Source organism: Zingiber officinale, chromosome 6A, assembly GCF_018446385.1.
Source record: "Zingiber officinale cultivar Zhangliang chromosome 6A, Zo_v1.1, whole genome shotgun sequence".
In the NCBI taxonomy this organism is placed as follows: domain Eukaryota; kingdom Viridiplantae; phylum Streptophyta; class Magnoliopsida; order Zingiberales; family Zingiberaceae; genus Zingiber; species Zingiber officinale.
The window spans coordinates 70,968,530-70,979,592 of record NC_055997.1 but is presented as its reverse complement, the minus strand read 5'-3'; the positions used below and the strand labels follow the sequence as shown (position 1 = coordinate 70,979,592).

The 11,063-nt window shown below is 43.1% G+C and overlaps 1 long non-coding RNA gene across 5 annotated transcripts; it reads left to right on the top strand.

Annotated features, from left to right (window-relative positions):
• Positions 1 to 5,547, top strand: LOC121996520. 5 transcript variants are annotated; one of them, XR_006116103.1, is made up of 4 exons: positions 1 to 621; positions 703 to 779; positions 1,139 to 1,269; positions 5,332 to 5,547. It is a non-coding gene; the product is annotated as an uncharacterized LOC121996520 (long non-coding RNA). The 5 variants fall into 5 exon arrangements; XR_006116102.1 differs by lacking the exon at positions 5,332 to 5,547 and adding an exon at positions 3,950 to 4,171; XR_006116101.1 differs by lacking the exon at positions 5,332 to 5,547 and having other exon boundaries at positions 1 to 379; positions 471 to 621; positions 1,139 to 1,326.
• Positions 5,548 to 11,063: the final 5,516 nt, after the last annotated feature.

Below are 11,063 nucleotides of genomic sequence, written 5' to 3'. Positions count from 1 at the left end.
CCCAAATCCACGCCAACTCCTCTCTTCCCTCTCCCTCTCGCGATCCACCGCACCCCAGCCACCGATCTCCTCCTCCTCACACGGGCGCCAGCCGCTGAGCCACAATTGCCTCTCCTTCTCTCTCAAGCCACAGCCGTCGGTGATCTCTCCTCCTCACGCGAGCATCTCCTTCTCGCGATCTCCTCACCAAAACCACCGAGCCATAGCCACCGGTTTCCTCTTTTCCCTCACGCGAGCACCAGCCAATCTCCCTCTCGCGAGTTCCCCGCACCCTAGTCGGCCTCTCTTCCTCACTCGAGCTCCACTTCCTCATAGTTGGGTTGGAAATCTTCATCTAGCCACCACATATCTAGGTGGGGAAACTTCTTGTTCATCATAGGTACATGTGGAATCTTCATCGAGCTTCTACAGATCAAATTGAGGTAACAATCTTAATCTCACTAAATGGATAGGTGGATTAATTTGTGCAGTGGTTGCCAAGAACCAGAGATAGAGTTGGGAAGTTGATTTGCCCTTTCACATGCTGATGGATCTAGGGCAACAACTACTGCTCTATTGTTTTGTGGTTGCCTTCGATCGCTGATCGTTGGTGTCCTCTGTTGCCTTGCTACCACCGTAGAGGTAATAGATTAATCCTAGCAGTAGGTTTGGGTGTGTGAACGCTGGATTACTAATTGGGGTATCTGATTTTGTGTTCAACAGCTTCACCTAGCTCCGACCATAATTTTTGATAGTAAGTTCTCCAGCTGAGAGTCCTACAGCGGAGTATCCAAATTTAGGTGAGTTTTAGAGTTAATTTATTTGCTTATTGGATTTCATTTGGTGCGATGATTAGTAGAGATTGATTAATGAGTTAGATTAGTTAGCGGATGGATAACAAACAATTGATTATGTGGATGAACTATGTATGTTAGGTTCATAATGCTTAGTAGTTGATGTGTTGGTTTATTCTGTTGTGATATGTGGATTTGGATAGATCTTGAATTGATTTGGTGGATTGAAGATGAACTTATCATCTAGTTGGATTTGGATTATTAGGTTAAATTAAATAGTTACCTAACCGAATTAGAATTGGGTTTTAGGTTTAGTTAGTTGTTGTATACGTGATTAGCTAAACTGTATATTATGTGATTTGCAGGACATTGGTTCGAGACGAACGTCTCGACATGGGATTGTTTAGCACAATCTACAAATGAAGGCGGACACTTCTTGCTTTATCTCTTTAGTACATTGATCTTAGTGCATGAGCTATATTTTCGGATAGTTCCTGTATTTATCTTGACTCCACTCATATTTTTCCTGTACTTGATACTTATCCACTTAATCTTTGAGAAACTCGTTTCTATATCTATACAGCCTCTCATTGCTATCTATGATATTTAGCAGATACCATATACCAAATACTAGATATTGGATATATGGATACTAGATATCATGCTTACTTGCTTGAATGTTGTTATTTACACACCTTACTGAGCATGTTGGTTTCATGTAGCATTCTTGTTTTCTGTTTATATATATATATGATGACAGTTGCATTTTACGCATCATGTCATTGCATGTATGCTGGCGACCATATCTCCTTTGTGGTTGAGAGAGTCGTTGGTCAAGGTCACACGCTCAGCCACTCATGGGTAATGGTAGCTAGAGAGTGTTGTAAAATATCGGAAAAAGAGTAGATAATAATAAGAGAATTTTCCAAAATTTTTGAAAAAATTTCGGGAATTTTTCGGAGCTCGTATAGACAAGTTAACGGGGATAAAAACATGGTCCGGGAAAGTCTGTTTAGGCTACCCCGTTTTAATGAGGAAAAGATTTATTTCTTTTTCTTTTATTTTTTCTTTTTCCTTCGTTTTTTTCCCTCACCCGCGTGGCTTCCTCCCAAGCCCAACGACGTCGATCCTCGCCCTAACCGACGCTGCACGCGATGGTTTTTCTTCTCCCCGAGCGATAAAAACCCAAGCTGATCCCCTCCTCTTCTCTTTCCCCTTCTTCCTTACTCCTCTACCCGTCGCCCTCGCTGTGGAGACTGCCACAGCCGACGCCGCTCTCTCCCCTCTTGCGCCGAGTGGCCAGCATCGACCAACGCCGACGTCGAGCCCTAGTTCTTCCTACGCGTGCCACTGCAGAGTGTGAGTTTTCTTCTCCCCTCTGTTCTCAGCGTTTCACCGCCATGCCCTAGCTTTCCTGCTCGCTGTGATCCTGCCGGCCGAACCTTTCTGCCCTTCTGTTTTTCTTCCTTCGCTCGGCCGAGCAGTGCCTTACATAGGGTCTCCTTGCTGCCACATTTGAGAGAGAGATCAACGACTCCACTATGGATCCAAGCATCACTGGTTAAGGATGCCCCATAGCTTCGGCCGCAAGTTCCAGCAGCAAGATATGTGGTTGTGAGTTGGCAGGAAGATACTTAGTTTTAGGTAAGTTGTGGTTTGGTTCATATATCAATTTAATTCAGATTGGTGGGTGACATGTTTGGTTCGGATACTTAGGTTGTAAGGGGAATTGCTGATTGGGGTACTCGTGTGGAGGTTAGCGGCTCCATCTAGCTCCGACCAGCATTTTCGACAGCAACTTCTTCGACTGCGATTCAATAAAGGAGGGCTAAATTGGGTAAGTTGTGCTTGGATTTGTTTGTTTAGGTTTATGTGTAAATGGATTAGGTTTGGAATCGATCTAATGGTATGATTAGGGTTAAGGTAAATTAACCCTAGTTAATCGTTGGATTTATGTTAGTTTCTCGAGGATTTGATTTAGCTAATTTATTTATATGTAATTAGCTAAATCTGGATACCATGTACTACAGGACTTTGACGCGAGACGAGTATCTCGACGTCGTATTCGGACCAGATTGGACTTTTCTATCGGAGGCGGGTACTTTGACTTTATGTCATTTGATATGCATAGAAATATTTTTAACAAATAGCAATGATTGTGTTTCTTATTTGTTTCGGTTGATCACTACCCGATCTGTTACATGCTTGTTTGTTTATTTGTTATGCACATCATGTTACTATTTACCTGATTATACATGCTTATAGAGGTAGTGACACAACCATGATATTTATTATGTTCAGGACCTAGGGTTTTTGATACCTTATCTAATCTGTGTACCTTTGATTTGGTTCATTGTCCTATGGTACACATTTTATATTTATATATGGATATTGCTATGTTGTTCATGATATTGCCATGTTTAGTGGCATGCATCATTTCGCATGATTGCATGTTGTGCGATAGTCTGCTCCATTATTGTCGAGCACATTGCCAGTTACATGTATCTGCACACACCATCACTCATGGGTTAGTGATATATAAGATGTGTGATTCTGTTTAGCTCCGTTAGTCCAGTGACTCGGTAGTGGCCGTGACGATTCTGCTCTGTTGTGTCCATTGGTTTAGTGTAGTAGCGTGGTAGCCGGTTGAACTTTGTTTGGCTCGTTGGTCCGCTCGTGGATAGTGCGACGCAGTGGTGGCAGAGATTCCTCCCGTCATCGTATGTCGGGAGATGAGGCATTGAGCTCCCCATTATGATTTGGGGTAGGAGGATAGGTGTACTCAACAGCATCCCGTCCACGTCACTCAGGAGCAGTAATGGCAGAGTGTACGATTGTCACATCCCTACCCACTGTCTCACCATCAGTGAGATGGTCGTCGGGGTAACCATGACATTGTCATCATATCGTGATCGTTTATTGCTTGTGTTTGCTACATTTACTGCGTTTATATCGATCGTATGATTGACATTCATACGAGATTTTGATACTTCTCGATCCGACGACTGTATACTTATACCGGTCTGGTTAGTACTTTTCTTACTTACCTCGATTTATCCTTCTTGTATCAGGAGACTGTACACATGATTAGTGCTGGTTGTTATTGTGTTTATTATGCATATCAGTTGTTACCCGCTGAGTGTTGGACTCACACCCTCCTCTGTTGCTATTTTCAGGTTGATGCTGTCCGGAGAGTTCCAGTCGCTAGTCCCCTACAGTCCACGAGGACGTTTTGTTGGTCTTTTGGTTCTTATTTATTAGACTGTGTTTAGACTTATTCTGCTTTTGACATCTGGACTTGTATTAGTTTACTTTATGGATATTGTCTATGAGTTTTATTTGGATTTGTTTTGCTACATGACTGCTTAGACGGCAGAAGAGGTGAGTTGATTTTATCATCGGATTTGAGCTTTATGGGTGTATTGGAGTACATCGATTTTGTGCTTTATGGGTGTAGTTGAGTAGGGTTGTTTTTGAGTCCTCTTATCACTGTTCTAGTTTATTAACTATTAACTGCGTGGGTGATTGCCTTATATTATTGTTATTGTTCCGGTCGTGTTGGCCGAGGTATATGTGGCCTAGAGGGCATTATAGATAGTTTCAGATTATCAGTCGTACAGGGGAGATGTTGCCGAAATTTCTTTGGACAGGGACTCCCCCAGGGCGTGACAAGGATTCATAAACTCTAGTATTTAACCTGGAGATCTAGAGTTCGAATCTCGGGGAAGGCAAAAATCCACTGGCCAGGGGTGGGAAGTCCTTGTGAGTAACGACACGGATGAGGGTCATCGGATGACGACATAAGGGGTCACTAGTTGGTCCGCCATTGTGACTACCCAAGGGACCATCAGGGGCCGCCAGTTGGGACGCTAGTGTGGCCGCCCAAGGGGCTGAGGGGCCGTGACGTTACAAGTGTCGCTTGTCTTGTCGTGCCCCCCACTCGCTCACTCATGGGTAGTGATAGCTGGAGTTGCGGGCAGCAGGGACCCTCGTCGTAGATGTAGCTAGTTAGCTACTATGCAACTGCCCCCTCGGCTACTCGAGAGTAGTGGTAGCTGGAGTGGTGTACAGTCTGTCACTGACCCGACCTCTAGACCATACAAGGATCATGGTGCAGAGGGGTGGGCGGGAGTGACCATCCGTGCATACGCTGTTATTATTATACCTGTTGATGTTGTTGCTTACTTATGCTGTTATTGCTTATTTATGCTGCTGTTGCTTACTTATGTTGATATGCTCACATAGGTTGAAATATATACCTGAGGTATGAGTTTAGACATTGATTTTCTTATTGTTAATATGTATATACCTCACATTTTACCCATGTAGTTATGAGCAATACTGTAGCAGGTCCGTGCTACACCTAATTTTCTATTACTAGCTTAGGATATGGTTTCAGGTATAGATACTTATTATGATATCACTGTAGTATCTGCTATTTCTCCCTACGAGACTGTATATCTTGTATCTCTAGTTCTTTATTACGTTCATGTACTATCTGTCTATTACCCGCTGAGTTTCAGCACTCACCACCCCATAAACTGGTTTATTTTGCCAGGTAGCATGTAAAGGATTTATGGAGTCGCTTGGAAGTTCTGTTCGCTAGCCCCACGTCACATTCGAGGACGATCTTCTGGTTTCAGTTTCTTACACTATTTTGTTTTGGATTTGTGATCTTGGCATTGTAATAGTTGATGTGGACTTGGAGTTTTGTCTTGTGGTATCTTGTATTTGGTTTAGTGATGTTGTGTCAAGCCGAGTTGGCTCGCAGTTAGTTGTTTTGTTCGTTGCATGTTCGTTACTTTTTGATTTCTGCTGTGCTATATTTCAATCGTGTGGGTTGCATTATTAACTGCGTGGTTATGCTATGTTTCAGCCGTGTGGGCTGCATTATTAACTGTGTGGTTGTGTGTATATTCCAACCGTATGTGGTTGATGTATTTTGTATGTATGTATGCCTCAGATTGTCACCGGTACAGGGGAGATGCTACCGAAATTTTTCGATAGGGACTCCTTTGGGGGCGTGACATATTTGATATGTGTATTTGAGTTGTACAAGTTTGCAGGATACACATATGACTCAGGTTGATGACTTCGGGTCCGGTGAAGGATGAAACATCCAAGGGACTATAGACAAGGCAGTAAGAACAAGGGCCGAGGGAAGCGACTTCGAGGTATACGCAAAGGATGACATTGGGACGAGCTGCGGGCTTAGGTGCATCCGAGGGACGAGAGCCAAAGGAAGTAAGTTTGAAAGCAAGAGGTCAAAGCTGCAACGAAAAGTCAAGTGAGTCGTAAGGGTGAGAGTCCGAGTGTTGAGAGATTGTACTCGGGTACCAGTCGACTAGGAGCAAACAAAATATTTTTGTTCGCTCAGCCAGTGTGGAGCAGTCAATTGGTACTTTTACCAGTCGACTGGTATCGAGCCATTGGGATATAATGATTGAATCTCCACATAGGACAGTCGACTGACAATTTCAATAGTCGACTAGTAGGCGGAGTTTTTCAACCCGTGACCTATATAACCAAAGATTGGGAGCTTGGTTATAGTTGACGAAATTGGACTTGGTTAAAGTCTAATTAGTAGTCTACCATTGGTCAAGGTTTCCCTTGTGTCCAAGAGGTCTTGGTGAGTTTGTAGCGAAGTTTCTCCACCCACAAGGAGGTTTGAGCTGACCGGAGTTTCCGGGGAGTCATCCACCAATGGATCGGGATCACCCACTTTACGGATAACCATGGAGTAGGAACTTTATCTTCGAACCACGTAAAGGAATCATGTTAGCGTTTGTATTCTTGTTTGCCTTCATTGCTTTAGTTTTTGCATTTCCGCTTGTGCACTAATGTTTTGTAGAGAAGCAATTGAATTGGGGGTGACCTAGCTATCCATCCCCCCTTCTATCCGGTCACTGATCCCTATAATAACCTCATTAAAGGCATCCTATAAAAGGCCTTGAGCATGAGAGGAAAAGCAATTGTTAGAATCCCAAGGTTGTTTTGGTGTGATCAACAAGTTAAGTTAGGTCCTGTGTGTTTCTAACCTTGTGTCTAAGTGTGCAGGAGCTTAGGAGCACAGGTAGTCGAGTGGAAGACGCAGCTAGCGAGAAGAACGGCACGCGGTGCGTCTGAGGGACGAGGCGCTGCGGAAGAGTACACCGGCGGACGAGAAGGAAGCGTGTGGTGGTTCCGAGGGACAAAAGCCAGAGCGGAAGACTGCTCGAGGAGCAAGAGACGCAGCTAGCGAGAAGGACGGCACGCGGTGCATCCGAAGGATGAAGACTGCGGATGAGTACACCGACGGATGAGAAGGAAACACGCGACGATTCCGAGGGACGAGAAGCCGGAGCAGAAGCCCACTCGAGAAGACCGAAAATTGGGTTCGGGTGAGCCCTTTTCCGGATGGCCGAGATCACCCAAGCGAGCGGATCTAGAGTTGAAGACCTGGACTGAGGCGACTAGAGCCGGAGCAGAGGACCCAGACCAAAAAAGTCAACTAGAGTTGACTTTTGGGGTCGGGGCGCCCAGAGCTGACCGGGGCATCCGGACCCCTCCGGGGCGCCCCGGAACGTACCGGGGCGCCCAGAGTTGACTTTTTCTCAGGATCGAGCTTTGACTCAATCTAAACGTTGGGGGATAAAATTTAATCCCCCCCCCCCCCCAGAGCACCTAAAACTCTCAGGGTGCCCCGACCAAGGCTATAAATATAGCCTTGGTCCAGAAGCTTTTCAACAACTCAGAACAATTCATTTCCAACGCTTATACGCTTTATTTTTATATTAGCTTCTTTGTTTTGCGCTTTCACTGCTGTAAGAGGTTTCTCCGCCTGAAGGAGATACTAGTGCGACATTTCTTAGATTAACAACCTTCTTGGTTGTAACCAAGTAAAAATATCTTGTGCCTCTTTCTTTAGTTTCTGTTCAATTTATTTTATGCAAGTGTTTTGTTGAAAATTCGAGAAGGGTGTTTTTGTTTTTATTTTTTTCAGGGCTATTCAACTCCCCCTTCTAGCCAGCCCAACGGTCCTACAAGTGGTATCAGAGCTGAGGCGCTTCAGGAGGACTAACCGCCAATCGAAGCAAAGATAATGGCCGGACCAAGCATCCACCCGCCGAAATACGAAGGGGATTTCGCTACCTGGAAAAAACTGATGCAGGTATTTTTCACAACAGATTTTGAATTAATTTTAACAATGGAACTTGGCTTTGTAGCTCCAGAGGGCAAGGAAAATGTCAATGGACAAAAAAGGAGCAGGCTGAATACGTAGTGAACGGCAAAGCAGAATACCATCTGTTAAGCGTTCTTCTGCCACAAGAAGTCAATCGAGTCGGCAACTACAACTCCGGGAAGGAACTTTGGGAGAAGTTCCTCGAGTTGCATGAAGGAACTTCCGAAGCCAAGCTCGCTAGACGAGATCTGCTTCGCAATTAGCTCACCAGCCTGCGACTTGGGGAAGACGAGACAGTCGCACATCTGCACTTGAGAATAAAAGAAATCATTACCGGACTTTCGAATCTCAGAGAAAAGGTAAGTAACCGAGATTCGCTCAGGTACGCACTGAATTCTTTTCCTAGAAATTCAAAATGGGCATCACTAGTAGATGCCTTTTACATTTCGAAAGATTTAGAAAAAATTTCATAAGAAGAATTCTTTTCAACATTTGAAGTACATGAGTCAAGATGTGCAGGAATGAAGGAGCCCAAGAACAATGTCACCCTCAAAGCTTCGAGAGACGAACCTGAGTCGGAATCTTCTCTCGAGGATGAGGAAATGGTAATGATGGTAAGAAGATTCAAGAAACTTTGTAAATCTAGATCTACTAATCATCCACAGGGGAAAAAGAAAAGGACGATCCATTGCTACCACTGCGACGAAGAAGGGTACGTCAAGGACAACTGCCCCAAGTTGAAGAACAAGGACAAGGAGAAGGGTAAGAAGCCTATCCAAAAACGAAAGGCCCTAAAGGCGACGTGGGACGATACGTCGTCGGAGTCGGAAGTCAAGGCATTCTCCGGACTTGCCCTAATGGCAAGTCATCAAGACGACGACTGCGAGTCAGGCTCTTCCGAGATGAGCATCGAGAGCATCGATGAAGGGGGGTCACGTCGGAAGAAAGCAGTAGTTCAGGGGAAGAAACAGACAACGAGATCGACAAGGTAAGTCAGGTACGATCTCTTCCTCCCGACAAAATGTTTAAGTTCATTAATTTTTAACGAAAGATTGCTGCAAATTAGAAAATGGAAATAAAAATAAAAATTTAAAAGTAATTTTAGCTAAGTCCTGTCCCTTAGAAGAATTAGACAAATCAATATTAGAAAATGAGAAATTGAAATCAGAAAATAAAGATATGAAAATTCAAGTAGATAATTTGAAAAACCATGCATGCTCATCTAATTTTAGAAAATTTAAACATTTGAATTGGTATTATAAATATCGCCAGGGACAAATTAGGAATATCTCAAGAAAATATGTCCCTAAGAAATTTTTAATCAATCCAGTAGGTTGGAACCTATATTGGGTTCCTAAGTCCTGTTTAAATTAAACTATTGATTAGACTTAGAGCTTTTTAGCGAGAAAATTAAACATTGAAATTCTTTATGAGGCTTTGTCTAAGGAAGTGGTTGTTGCTCCAATAACCAAGAAGATCTAGTGCCTCGCCACGACCTGGAAGCCAAAATATTGAAATAAATGTTTAATTAACTTTCGGTCAAAGCATTAATATTAGAATTAATTAATGCTTTTAAAGTTTTTCAAATATTTTTTTTTTCAAAATATTCTTATACTTAGAAAAATACTTTTACGTGAAATTTTTACTTAGAAAATTTTACTTATAAAAATCTAAAGTTAGGATTTTTTTTTTATTTTCTTTCAAAAATATTTTTTGCAAAAACTTAAATTTTTTTTAAACTTAGAAAAAATTTTTGAGTATTTTTTTCTTAGAAAAATTCTCTTTTATACTTAGAAAAATTTTTTAAAGATATTTTTTTTTGCCTAAGTTAAAAGTTGTTCTGAAATTGAAAATTTCTGCTGAAGTTTTTTAGAATTGTTTTTTTTAAAAAAAGTTTTTTGTAAAGCTGTCTAAGTTAGAATTTTTTTTCTTATAATTTCACTTAGAAAATTTTCTTAAAATTTTACTTAAAATTTTTTTACAGAGACTGCTTATTATTGTAAAATTTTTTAAGGATCTCAAAATTTTCTAAGTTTTTACCCTTAGATTTTTTCTCAGAACCCCATTTTTTTTGTGATCAAAGGGGGAGAAAGAAAAATATAAGTCTAGGGGGAGGTAGATCAAAATTTAACTTGTTTTATTTTTTTTGAACTTAATTACAAATTTAGTTAAGGTTATTTTATGTCTATTTTTACCTTACCTTAACTTGGGTTGCTCACACCAAAAAGGGGGAGATTGTTGGAGTCCAAGGTTGGTTTGGTGTGATCAACAAATTAAGTTAGGTCCTGCGTATTTCTAACCTTGTGTCTAAGTGTGCAGGAGCTTAGGAGCACAGGTAGTCGAGTGGAAGACGCAGCTAGCGAGAAGGACGGCACGCGGTGCGTCCGAGGGACGAGGCGCTGTGGAAGAGTACACCGGCGGACGAGAAGAAAGCGTGCGGTGGTTCCGAGAGACGAAAGCCGGAGCGGAAGACTGCTCGAGGAGCAAGAGACGTAGCTAGCGAGAAGGACGACACATGGTGCGTCCGAGGGACAAAGACTGCAGATGAGTACATCGGCGGACGAGAAGGAAACACACGACAATTCCGAGGGACGAGAAGCCGGAGTGGAAGCCCACTCGAGAAGACCGAAAGTTGGGTTCGGGTGAGCCCTTTTCTGGATGGCCAAGATCAACCAAGCGAGCGAATCCGGAGTTGAAGACCCAGACCGAGGCGACCAGAGCCGGAGTAGAGGACCCGACCGAAAAAGTCAACTAGAGTTGACTTTTGGGTCCGGGGCGCCTGGAGCTGACCGGGATGCCCGGAACGTACCGGGGCGCCCGGAGTTGACTTTTTCCCAGGATCGAGCTTTGACTCGATCTGAATGTTGGGGGATAAAATTTATCCCCCCAGGGCACCCGGAACCCTCAGGGCGCCCCGACCAAGGCTATAAATATAGCCTTGGTCCAGAAGCTTTTCAACAACTCAGAGCAATTCATTTCCAACGCTTGTACGCTTCAGTTTTATATTAGCTTCTTTGTTTTGCGCTTTCACTGCTGTAAGAGGCTTCTCCGCCTGAAGGATATACTAGTGCGACATTTCTTAGATTAACAACCTCCTTGGTTGTAACCAAGTAAAAATATCTTGTGCC